General features: G+C 45.0%; 1 protein-coding gene across 2 annotated transcripts in view; it reads left to right on the top strand.

The window, feature by feature from the left end:
• Positions 1-13,281, top strand: part of LARS2 (leucyl-tRNA synthetase 2, mitochondrial) — a 336,746-nt gene that overhangs the window by 7,655 nt on the left and 315,810 nt on the right. Inside the window, exon 2 of one of the 2 annotated variants that reach the window (XM_060307178.2) lies at positions 8,674-8,888. The gene's annotated coding sequence lies outside the window, so the exon portion shown is untranslated. Of the gene's footprint in view, positions 1-7,671; positions 8,889-13,281 lie in introns of those variants that run through there. The other variant, XM_060307181.2, reaches the window with a different exon arrangement.

Below are 13,281 nucleotides of genomic sequence, written 5' to 3'. Positions count from 1 at the left end.
AAATCTAATGAGTGAAGCTCAGAGATTTCCCACACTGCCCACTTGCGACTCGCTTTTCAGTGACAGTAATGGAAAGGAAACACATTTGGCTTCCCATAGGCAGACAGTCTCACAATGTCCCATGCTCCACCAGGGCCCAACCATCTCACTGTCACAGAGACTGATACCTGCAGTCCCCTACAGTCCCCTGAGCAGGCATCTCCCAGAGGGGACCCATTAGGGTTCTGAACTGACCCCTGTGGCTTACACCTTTCTTAAATCCAGTTCACTTTAGTCTCTTGTTCATCAGTGATCTGGCATCTTGTTTTAAGCCTCAAAATGGCAGATCACTTTTATCTTGTAGGCTAGCTTGGATTGGCTGGAAGTCATTACCTGAGTGCTGTGTTCAGAAGGATTCTGAGGCTGAATCTTGGCTCAAGGGGGAAATATTGTGATGGACTAACAGTAGCTGCCAGGGTATGAAGGAATACAGATAGTGAATATCTGGTTTTGTCTGCCTGTTTCTTCAGGAAAGGACCTCCCTTTCTCTGGGGTATCTGCTGCTCCCTAAATCCGTATGGTTTTGGTGGTGCTACCAGTTAGAGTACCTGGACCCTGGTTTCAGTGATGAACATGTGACCCAGGCCTAGCCAATCATAGTGCCCCAGCCACCTAACCCTAATGATTTGCCCAGGGAGCATGTGACCCAAGCCAGCCAATCAGAGACCGTCCTTGGGATTTGATACATGAAGCTGGAGGAGAGAAGGCATCTCTTTCCTCTGGCATGTCTGGCTGGAATGAAGGAATACTGGAGTTGTCTGCAGCTCTGCCCACTCCTTCCTCCACCCCCTGCCCATTTCTCCTCTCCCTGCACACAGAAAGCCTGTTTACAGTAGGAAGGAATAACCAATAGCAGTTTCTGAGAGATGCCGGAAGGCTTGTTGTTATCATTTGTGACCCTTGATCTAGCAGGACTTGAAGCCTGCACTGCCCCTGTTCTGACCAGATTGTGAGCTTAAAAGCACAGTTGTGAAAATGGAAGCAGGCTAGAGTTGCGTGTCTGACACATGCAACCAAATACATGCAGCAGCTATCTGTCAGCCCTCTTGTTATCACTCAAAACACCCTCAGCTTTAGCACTGCTTTAATCTTACTGGGAAGCCCCTCTACTCCCTTTTCTCACAGCCCCCAGAATGCCAGCTGTACTCTTTGAACCCCTCTAATTCTCTCAAAGAAAGAAGACACTTTTTTCTCTCCTTGATCATATTCATAAATGAGCACCACTCCCTCCCCTGCTCAATCTCAGGGGAAATTTCTGTTCTCTATATAATTAGCATTTGAACCGAATCACTCAACATTTGTGAATCTGTGTTCCAAGGTCATAATCGTGAATAAAGAGAAAGTTTGTAGCTCCAAGACATTAACATGTTGTTTATGATGGTGAAAAATTGGAAACCAACAAAATGCCCCCCAGTAAGGGGATGACTAGGAAATAGAGAAATGTTCTCCTTATGAAAGAGTACGCAGCCATGACAATTCTCTTTACAGAGAGTTTTCTGCTGAGTGTGGCATTGAGACCATCATGCAGACTTTAGCTCCTCTCATGGTGTCCAGAGTGTAGAACCCCCAGAACTTTGGTTATTTGCATAACCTTCACCGATGCTTTGTGCAGTTTAGGGAGAGGGCACATTGCATAAGGCTTGTGATTCCACCGACAATATCTTGAGATACTCCCTGTTATGGGGGTCTCACTCTCTCTTCCTTTTTCCCACATAGCACCCAGCCTCACTGTCTTCACTCTCCTCTCCCCTAGATTTCCTCAGGGGACCTCAGAAGTCCTTCCCTTCTATTGTAAAGAGCAATCCAGTTCTTCCCTGCATCCTACCTCCCAATCTATCCTGGGACTCCCCTGACCTGAGCCATGCAGGGAACCAGACCCTTCCTTCTTACAAGACCATGGAGCCCTGGATTTTGCCACTGGAGCATGTTCTGGAGCTTCCCGATCTCCACCAAAATTGGCTTTCCAGACCTTAACTGCTCCTGAATCCCCTGGAGGGCCCACCCTAGTGGTTCTGATGCAGCAATGCAGGGTGGGGCCTGAGAATCTGCATCTCTAACAAGACCCCTGATGGTTTCCAGGTGATGCTGAGGCTGCTGGTCTGGGGACACACTTTGAGAACCACTGACTTGGAGCATTTCTCTTGAACACATAGAATACTCTCCCTAAGAGGAATTTTGTGAACAGTGTTTGCTCCATCTTGTCACATATTATTATAGTACTATTCCTGGAGATAGAAAACGTTACATAAAAATGTTTATGCCAGGGGCATCTGCTTCCCAGTTTCTCCAGAGAAGGGGATCCCAGACTGCCCATCATCTGGATTTGCTTAACTAAAGAGATCCAGATCTTTCCATGGTTTGGAAAGATGATTTCCAGCAACTAACCAGGGCAGCTTCCATGGTATCCAGGCCAGAGAAGGTGCCAGGATGGGGAGCAGTTTTGGGAGCAGGGCTGGGCCAGCAGAGTTTGGAGTCCGGCCCCAGAAGCCAGGTCAGGGACCAGTCAACTCACTGGCAGCTCTACTCAATCATCACTGTACCAAGCGCATGTCAGAGATGACCAGGGACACAGCTCTCTGCTGGTGGAGGAAGGGGAGCCAGGCCAAGTCAGCACGTGAAAATATGAAGTCACCCCAGACTCATGGTGGGCACTGACGGAAAAGCCACGGGAGGTGGGGAAGCCCCAGGGCACCTGGTTCTAGTCCTGCCCTGGTGTTGGCTGGTGAGCCTTCCATCTTGAGCACATCGCGTCACCTTTTTCAGTTCCAGTGTCTCATTGGTAAAACGAGGGGCCTGCACCAGATGATGTCCTTGGCTCCTTTAGATTCCACGGTCAAATGTGTCCTCAGGGCTGGCACTTCTCCTCTTCATTGGGACTGTCTTCCTTTTGTGGGGTAAGGGGGATAAAGGGCCAGCTCGGGTGTTGCGAGAACTTGGGCCGGTTAGCACGCCTTGATGCGTGTGACAGCCTCTTTGGTTATGAGGGGTCGTCAGGCGGTGAGAGATCCAACACGCTGTCTCAGTCCCTGGGGTGCTCCTTTTACTCTGACAAGTGGAAGCAGGATGTTGGGGAGCACAGGTGTGGAGATGGGTCGCATACTGGGCTTCCAGATGTGGGGAGTGCCCAGCACAGCTGGACCACATTTGGTCCCCACTGGCTGCTGGGATCTGAAGGACAGGAGGAAAAGCATCGATAGCTCTTGCAGGGCCTCTCTGGACAGCAGCCCTGATGGCTTAAAATGGATGTGGATTGTGAAGGGAAGGGAGGCACTCCACTGGGGCAGGGGCACCAAGGACAGTATTGTCGTCTGAGTGCAGGAGTGTGGCTCCTCCCTGCAGCCAGCCGTGGGATGTGGCATTGCCCACTAGGGTACTGCTGGGGATTTGCCGGGCATTTATATAGTTTCCCCAGGTTCTATAGTCAGACTGTTCCCAGGACTCGGAGAGCTCTCATCTGCCAGCAGGAGCTCCTGGTGGCCTTGCCAGCCTCAGGCAGGGCCCTTCTCTGGCCCGATGGGGCTTCCCCTGTAACTTTGGGACAGACCTAGGCTCTGGGTGTTTCCCCTGCTTTCTCCCTTCCTGTGTCCCTCTTTCCAGGTGCCTGGGGATTCTCTTAGCCGACAGCCAGCTGAGCACTTCACACTTCATTGAAAAGTCACCACAATAATTACCAGATCATTAACAAGGGATTTTGAAAAGGCACTTAAGCATCTCCCCCATAATTGCAAAGACAGGTGTAACAGTCTATCTGGGCAGAGAAGAATGGTTTAAAGGGATGTTGGGGACTGAGTGTAAAAATAATTAAAGTGGGCTGAGCAGCGGCAGGAGTGGGTAACCTTCTTATCTGAGCATGGTAACAACCCAGGCAGCAGTGAGGAGGCCTCACAGTTTTAGACAAAACACAAAACGTACAGACTTTGTTTCTCCTCTTACACTTTAATAAGGAATTTGACATAAATCCTAGGTCTTCCTTAGAACGCCTGGTACCTGTTTCGACAAGGTTCGTGTACAAGAAACATAACCTATCCTGCACCACGGGCTTCATTATTAATTTTATTCATTACAGTTAATGAAAAATCAAATGTCCAAATGGCTGGGGACGAGGTGGGCAGATAAGCTCTCCTTATATCAAAAGTCCCACAGGAAGGAAGATAAATGGTTATGTCTCAAATAGGTGGACGATTAGGTATGCCTGCTTAAGCTACCCCCTTTACTGAAACTTTAGATCAAGTTGTTGCCTCCTGACAAATCTGCATACTGTTTGGATGGAGATACAACCCTTCCCTACCTGGGAACCTTGTTTCCAGAGATCCTTGCCCAATTGCAAGTGATACCCGGGTGGCAACAGACTCAAGTACAGATCATCACCTTTCTTTGATGGTCCAAGTCAGTGGGTTTCAGCCCTGGCTGCATATCAAAATCCTAGTAACACAGGTGTTGGGACTCACACAAGACATGTGGAATCAAAATCCCTGGGGCTGAAAACCTGGCATCCATATTTTTAAACACCTCTCAAGGTGATTGTTGTGTAATTTTTAGACAACTGGTATTTGGGAACTAACCACAGGAACTGAAAATACTTTTTGTGAGGTTTTTTTTTTCTCCTTTTCATATTCAAAGCTGCTTTAGAGCACAGCTGCTTTAAAATGTCACCTGAGGGTCTTCAGCCTCCTTGAGAGGGCTGATTTGCATGAAGTATTTTCTAGATGCCAGGCAGAAAATGTAAGCTAAGCATAGGAGTGTTTGGGCTCGTGGTGACCATCTTTAGCATCAGGGAAGCATCTGTCTGGCACCTTGCAGGCTGGCGAGGCAAAGTGTGAAGTTCATGGTATTTCTTATTCGGAGAATAGCAAACTCTACCTAGGACATCATGCTATCTGGGTATGACTTGCTAAAATGCAACTGTGTCCGTCTGTGCATGAGATCATGCGTGCTGTGTGGGCCTAAATGTGCAGGTCCAAACTCCATGCCCTGTCCCAGATTCTCTGCCTGACTCTTGGACAGTGATCATGAAGCCTGAGACAACCGTGGTAGGAAAGGGAGGTCCTGGGTGGTCCCAGAGGGAATGAGGGTGATGGAAGATGCTGGGTAGACCTGGGGGGACAAGTAGATGGGAGGGGCTGGCTGTCTCCAGAAGGGATGGATGAGAGTGATGGGTGGGGTGCCGTGCTTAGGAGGAAGGTGTCACCAGCTAGATCGGAATCCACAGTTTGGGAGACCCGCTGTAACTAACAGATCAGTCTGCCCCTCCCCAAATCCTTAAATGTGCAGGCATCAACTTGTCATTTTGGATTTTATTAAGTTTTATTAAAATCACCTTGGAAATCTGCCCTATTTATCATAGACACCCTGATGTCTCTGAAACATCTCTGGGCATTGGGGTATTCACATTTCTCCTGCTCACCTCTGGCCCCGATTCCTGTTGGATTCGCAGTCTCTATTATGTGCTCTTGTTTTCCCCGTAGGATATCACCCCACCTCCCTCAGCCCTGATCTCTTCTTACCCTCAAAGTCCCACCAGCTCAAAGCTTTGGGAGGACCGACTTCCAGGCCCAGATCAGCAGAGTCCAGCCACATCACAAGGATACCCTTGCCCTTAGCCTGATCGGGACCCTTTACACTCATGCTGCTCCTCGTGTTATAAAAGCAAAGCATCCCATTCCTGGCCCATTGCCCCTCTCATCTAGCATCTCCTCACCCCTTAGAGACCTCTGACACCCCACTTACCAGGCCAACGCTGCCAGCTGGGAAGGAAGAGTAGAAAGATAGATTGAGGGAGGCAGAGGGAAAGACCCTCCTGTATATCTTAATTTCAGCATTAAAATCGAATAGCCAGAGATCCGATTCTGTAGACAGAAGCCAGTTACACACAAATTTTGGCAAATCATATGCAAATAACACATGTGTCTACCCTGGATTACATCTGCTTAGATGTGTTTTTCAGGAGCAGACGAGGAGAGATCACGGGGAAAGAGTGTTCGGGATGTGGGGGCAAAGAAGCAAGAGAGGGAATGATGGATTCTTAAAGCCAACCACATGCCAGGAAATTTTACTTATGTCATTTGCTCAGCTAGCCCTTCTTAAGTGGCTGTTGTGCGCTTTGTATATTGGCCACGTTTCTCCCTATCATTTAAAAGTGGCTGCCATTGCCCCAAACACCATGTCATCACACAGTGAGGGCCAGAAACAGAAAAAGAAAGGGGAAAGATATCCTCACGCCTTTCTCTCTTTCATTTTTCAGAGAAGACAATTGCTTCTCAAAGCTACCCAATAATCTTCCCAAGGCCACAGAGCTGGGAATATAGTGGAGCAGTGATTTCAGTGTGGACAGTCTGACTCTAGATGGTCCAACAGAAACATAATGCAAGCCACATATGCAATTTTAATCTTTTAGTAGCTACATTTAAAAAGTAAAAAGTAGGTGAAATTAATATATTTTATTTAACCCAATGTATCCGGAAGATTATTTCAACATGTCAACAGAAAAATTACTAGATATATTTTACATTTTTTATACTAAGTCTTTGAAATCTAATATATCTTTTATACTTAGAGTACATCTCAATTCAGTCATCATATTTTCACTGGAAATACTTGATCTGTATTTTATATTTTATAAAATTTATATATAGATACACATACTCAAGTTGTTCCAGATAGACTTAAAGTTTCCCAGTTATTGAATCAAGTAGTGGTTTTTGCATTCACATTTAAATTAATTAAAGTTAAATAAAATTTAAAATTTGGTTGCTCAGTGTTTCTAGCCACAGTTCAAGTGCTCAGAAGCCACATGTGCGGTGGCTACTGTATCGAATAGCATCGTCTAGAGTCAGCACACTTAAGCTCATTTTGATCAAATTCCCTGTACCCAGGTACATAGTGATGTGTTAGTAAGTGTCCACCTATATTTAAGTGATGCACAAACTCTCCAGCTAGAAGACTGGAGACCTGCCTTGTGTTCTTGCCCTGGTTCCAATCAGCTGTGTGACCTCAGGTGAGTTACTCTATTTCTCTGGCCTTTGTTTACTCATTTGTTAATGAGGTGGTATGTCTCAAATGTCTCTTCGAGCTCTCAAATTACCTATTTTTTCTCTTTTCTAAAAGAGAAAGGAATGAGGTCATTATTAAAGCCATGGGCACCAGGGTACGCACGTACACACACACACACACACACACACACACACGCGCGCGCGCGCACACACACACACACACACACACACGTTCTCCTCAAAGTAATATATACAATCCGTGTTGGCAGTCTCCAGTATCTGCTGAAATGCTGTGGGCAAGCATGGCTCCCAGGGTGTTCTCTTCCTCCCCTCCAGCACTGAGGGACTTTCTCCAGAATGCCCATGATAAAGAAACATTGAGGCATTGTCTGGCCTCCAAATTCCAGGAAATATTGCTAGTTTGTTCCCTTTTATACACTGCCTTTTAAGGAAGAAAAATCCTATACATGGAAGGAATTCTGCGTTGGTTTCTACAATGATTTTGAGTCACTGGCTTCCTGGAACAGGCTGTGTTCTTTTTTTTTTTTTTTTTTTTTTTTTTTTTTTGCAGTACGCGGGCCTCCTCTCACTGTTGTGGCCTCTCCCGTTGCGGAGCACAGGCTCCAGACACGGAGGCTCAGCGGCCATGGCTCACGGGCCTAGCCACTCCGTGGCATGTGGGATCTTCCTGGACTGGGGCACGAACCTGCGTCCCCTGCACTGGCAGGCGGACTCTCAACCACTGTGCCACCAGGGAAGCCCAGCTGTGTTCTTTTAATATATATAAAAGAAAGGGCCTTGGCTCTCCCATACTCCCCTTTGTTACAGTTTGTATTGTGTGCACCTGACTTGTTAGTCAGAATGGGCCTTTGGGTTTATTGGTTTTTATAAAAGCTTTTATAAAAGTTTTTTATAAAAGCTCAACTATATTTTAGGTACAGAGCCATGAAAGGATGGTCAGGGGATTCGAGTCAAACCAGAGAGTAACTACTGAGTCTGAAGGCCCAGCAATCCACATAATAATTGGATTTGACCAGAACTTGCCTTCCAAATGGAGGACATGGATGTGCCAGGGGCATAAAAACTTAACGGCCGTGTAGGAAGGTCTCAGTTCTGAAAAATAATTGCCCCAGACTGGTGACATTTTACTACTTAGAGTCTCATTTCTTTGGGTCTTGTAAGGTGGGCAAAGTGGAACTAGCCTCCTCACCCCAAAATGAGAGATTGTAGTCTGGGTTTGAATTTGGGAGAAGAGAATAATAAGAAACTGAATGAGAGAAGAGGGCAGGAGGGGGCAGGAGGAACTAAAACGACACTAAAGGAAGATGCTAAAAGTTGTCAGCCATTTTATGTGACGCTAATGCCATACTGGAATTTATACAGACCAGCAAAGACATAAAAAATCTGTCACCAGTTTATTCTCTGCTTAAAGAAAGACAGGCTAAAAAGAATCAGGAGTGTGGGGTTTAGTTTCTTCATTTCTTTAACCAGCGTGAGAATCAGAAGGAAGTTTATAACTCACTTATTTGTTCATCTTTTCATCCATTCATTGTGGTAGGTAACTTTGAAAGATGGTCACCATCAATTCTTGCCACTCCGTTCATCATGTCCTTCCATTAAGAGCTGAGTTTGTTTTCCCCTCCAGGTGATTCTGGGCTGGCCTGTGACTTGCTCTGACCAGTGGAATGTGCTGGAAGTGATGCTATGCCCTTGGGAGGCTGCGCTGTGCCGTAAAGGAGCTCAGGCTAGATTACTGGCTGATGAGAGGCCACGCAGAGAGGGAGAGGCCAGGAGGAGGAACCTGAGGTGCCAGAGGTGAAGGAAGCCTTCCCACCCAGCCCACCTACTGTTGGAATGCAGGTAAGTGACCTCAGTCAATGCCAGATGGACCGGAAAAACGGCCCAGCTTTGAACACTGCCCAAATTCAGCACCAACAGAGTCATGAAATTGTTGTGGTTTTAAGCCACTATGTTTTGGGATAGTTTGTCATCCAGCCATAGATAACTGAATATATATGTTTTTGGCAGCTGTATTTAAGGGGTTCCTTTTTTTTAGTTTTCTAAAATAGATTTTTGATCATAAATATGAGTTGAAATTTGTTAAATGACTTTTTCTGCCTCTGTTAAAATGGTCATGTGGTTACTTTTCTCCTTTAGTCCATTAATCTTTAATCTGCTCTGCATTTTTGGTTGTTTTTTAGCAGAGGTATTGCACATCATCTTTCATTAAATTTATCCTAAATATTGTATGTTTTTTGATGCTATTATAAATGGTACCTTAAAAAATTTTATATTCTAATTGTTTGTGACAGTATAAAAATAACACTGATTTTTCTATATATTAACATTGTATTCTGTGACTTTGCTAAACTCATCTATTAGTTTTAGTAATTTTTAAAAAGATTCCTTAGGATTTTCTATATACACAATCATATTGTCTACAAATAGAGATGGTTTCACTTCTTCCTGTCCCATATTTCTACTTCTTATTTATTTTTCTTGCTTTATTGAACTTGCTATGACCTCTAGGACTATGGTGAATAGAAGTGTTAAGAGTGAACATCCTTGCCTTATTCCTATTCTTAGGGGGAAAGCACTCACTCTTTCATATCTAAGTATGATGTTATCTTTAGGTTTTATATAGATGTTTTTTATCAGGTTGAGAAAGTTGTCTTCTGTTAATAATTTGCTGAAAATTTTTATTATGAATGGATGTTGAATTTTGTTAAACACTTTTTCTTCGTAAATTAAATGATCACATTTACTGTCCTTTATTCTGATTTTTTAATGGATTGAACTACAGTGTGGTTTGCAGCCCCTCACATGGTCCCCAGTAATCCCCTTCTCCTGGTATTCATGCTTTTGTGTAATTTCCTCTACTTGAGAATGACCTGGACTTAGTGACTCACTGACAATGAATGTAATACAGCAGAAGTAGTGGCTTGTCACTCTTGAAATTAGGTTATAAAAAGACTGTGGCTTCCATCATGGGTGACTTCCCTCACTCACTTGCTCCGAGGAAAGCCAGCTGCCATGTTGTGAGCCACCCTCTGGAGAGAGAGGTCCACATGGCATGGAACAGAGGGAAGCCTCTGGCCATTAGCCAGAGAAGAACTGAGGGCTTCAGTCCCAACAGCCCATAAGGAACTGAATCTTGCCAAGAACCACATGAGTCATCATGAAGCAGATCCGCCCTCAGTCAGGTCTTCAGATGAGATGACTATCCAGGCTGACCCCTTGACTACAAGCTCATGAGAGACCCTGTACCTGAAAACCCAGTTAAATAGCACCAGGATTCCTCACCCACAGAAACAGTGAGATAATAAATGTTCATTGCTTTAGGATGCTGCATTTTGGGAGTGATTTCTTTATGCAGCAATAGATAACTAATATATACATTGATTACTTTTTGAAGGTAAAATAAGTCTTGCATTCTTGGAATAAACCTCACTTCGTCATGAAACGTTATCCTCTTAAACACTGTTAAATTTGATTTACTAATTTTATTTTATTTATTTATTTTTTTGCTGTACGTGAGCCTCTCACTGTTGTGGCCTCTCCCGTTGCAGAGCACAGGCTCCGGATGCGCAGGCTCAGTGGCCATGGCTCACGGGCCCAGCTGCTCCGTGGCATGTGGGATCCTCCCAGACCGGGGCACGAACCCGTATCCCCTGCATTGGCAGGCAGACTCTCAACCACTGCGCCACCAGGGAAGCCCGATTTACTAATATTTTTGTGTCTAGGTTAAGGATTTTTGTGTCTAGGTTCATAAGGGATATTGGTCTGTATTTCTTTTGTAATGTGTTTGTCAGGTTTTGATATTAGAGATAAGCTAGCCTCATAAAATGAAATCCCTCCTCCTCTATTTTTTGAAAGAGGTTATATGATGTTCATATTGTTTCTTACTTAAATTTTTGATAGAATTCACCAGTGAGCCTGGAGTGTTCTTGTAATGAACTTTTTTTTTCTTAATTATAAATTCAGTTGTCTTACAGATATAGGACTATTCAGATTTTGTTTCTTCTTAGGTCACTTTTTCCCCTTCTCCAGCTTTAAATATTAAAAGAAAAAATATACGGGTTGATTATCAAAAGAAAGGCAATTATGTTGTAACAAGAACTCCTAAGGCTGCTTTGCGTAGCAGGATTGTACAACATAAAAGGAACACGTTGCCTGGAAATGTATTGATGATGGGAAAAGACAGCATGGATGAGAGTTATGTTGGAGCAGAAGAGTGAAAAAGTATTAGGAGTTTTAGGTGTTAGCGAGTAGAGAGCAGGAGACTTTAATAAGTTGCTATGGCCTAAATCAGATTCCCTGATATCTCTGAAAGAAACATGCCTTAAGATTAAAATTCTTGTCTGCACCAAGCTTAAGAGTAACACCCGTTTGGGACAACAATATGGATGCTTGGAACACACAAGAGGAGGGATATTCAAACCTTTGTAAGCATCACTTTTCCATTGCTCTGATGTCACTGAACTTCATTAAAATAATGTGTACTTTGTTACCATTGCTTCATAACAAATTATGCCAAAACTCTGTGGCATACAACAACCATTTATTATTATGCTCGTGGATTCTTTGGGTCAGGAATTTGAACAAGACATAGTAGGAACAGGAGTTGTCTCTGCTCCGTGCTGTCTTAAAGTCCCAGCTCTCTCCAGCTCTCTTTTTTTCTCTACCCACTATGCCTTCCAGGCCCAGTCATCTGAAAGTCTTTTACTTTCCTTAACACACTCTGCATTTTCTCTTACTGAGGTCCTTCCTCCATACATGCTCTTCCCAGTACAGAATGCTCTTCTCATATCTCCTTGTCCAATTAATTCCCAGTCTCCTTTGGGGACCACTTAGATGCTACCTCCTGTGACCCTCTGCACCTGCTTCAAGTGCCCTTCCTCCAGGCTCCCATAATCCTCTGTACTTCCCCATTGTAAAGCTCATCACACATTATTTATTTCCTGATTCTAATGTCCAACTCCTCAACCAGGATGCTAGCTCCATGAAGCCAGAGACAGCCTCTATGCTGTTCAAGTGCTTTCCCTAGCATGTGGCACAAGGCTGGATATTTACTTGTTGACTGCATTAATGGGCAAGGCAGGCATTGTTGTTCCCATTCACAGAAGTGAAAACATGGTGGGGGAGAGTAAGAACCAGGCCCAGTCATGGTCAGTTCATGACATAGCTGAGTCTAAGTGCAGGTCACACCACCATCCAACACTCTCGTGCAGCCTGGAAACAGAAAATTTGCAACAAGCCCCCGCAGCGGTGGTCCTTGATACTCTACCAGCTGTGTCCACTGTCTTTCCAGCCTGGACATGCCAGGCAGCTGGGTCCATGGAGGGAAAAGTCCTGGTTATTAACTTATTTTTATTCATTTGCTTGTGAACCACCCAGTGAGAGATGGTGCTTTTGACTTGTCTTGGTAAGACACAGCCAGAGAGATGCAAGTTCTATTCCCATGATTAAGACTTCTCCACAACTAAAATATTGATCTTAATTAAGAAATAATGCAGGGCTTCCCTGGTGGCCCAATGGTTAAGAATCCACCTGCTAGTGCAGGGGACACGGGTTCGAGCCCTGCCCGGGAAGATCCCACATGCTGCAGAGCAACTAAGCCTGTGTGCCACAACTACTGAGCCTGCGCTCTAGAGCCCGTGAGCCACAACTAGTGAAGCCCGCATGCCTAGAGCCTGTGCTCCGCAACAAGAGAAGCCACGACAATGAGAAGCCCATGCACCACAATGAAGAGTAGCCCCCACTCATCGCAACTAGAGAAAGCCCGCGTGCAGCAATGAAGACCCAACACAGCCAAAAAAAATAAAAACAAACAAATAAATTAATTTTTAAAAAAGAGAAATAGTGCATAAGGAGGATGCTGGGAACAGTGGCCATAGGCTATGGAGACAAGAGGCTTTTGTGAGAAGAGGAGAAGATGGAAGTTCCATCCGCTCTCATTGCCAGCGTTTTTCTTTCCCACTTAGAATAGTGACAAATAGTTTTCTTTTTTCCATTTGGGAGAAAAGTACCCGGAAAGTACTTAACTCAGGGAAAAACAAGCCCCAAAGCCAGACAACTGGATCACCCTGTCTCTTAACAGCTGCTACTAATGGGTGTAGAATCAATACCATCGAACCCCCAGACTTCCCAGAGCAGGCACTTCCAAATGCCCAGCTCGGAGCAGGAGGAACTAAGAGGTGAGGCAGGGCTGGACCAGCCAGAGCTGGGCCCATGAGATGGTAACCAAACAACA

The sequence above is a fragment of the Globicephala melas genome, chromosome 11 (genome assembly GCF_963455315.2).
Source record: "Globicephala melas chromosome 11, mGloMel1.2, whole genome shotgun sequence".
Classification (NCBI taxonomy): domain Eukaryota; kingdom Metazoa; phylum Chordata; class Mammalia; order Artiodactyla; family Delphinidae; genus Globicephala; species Globicephala melas.
Note: the sequence above shows the minus strand (reverse complement) of the source record. Positions and strands in the feature narration are given on the sequence as shown.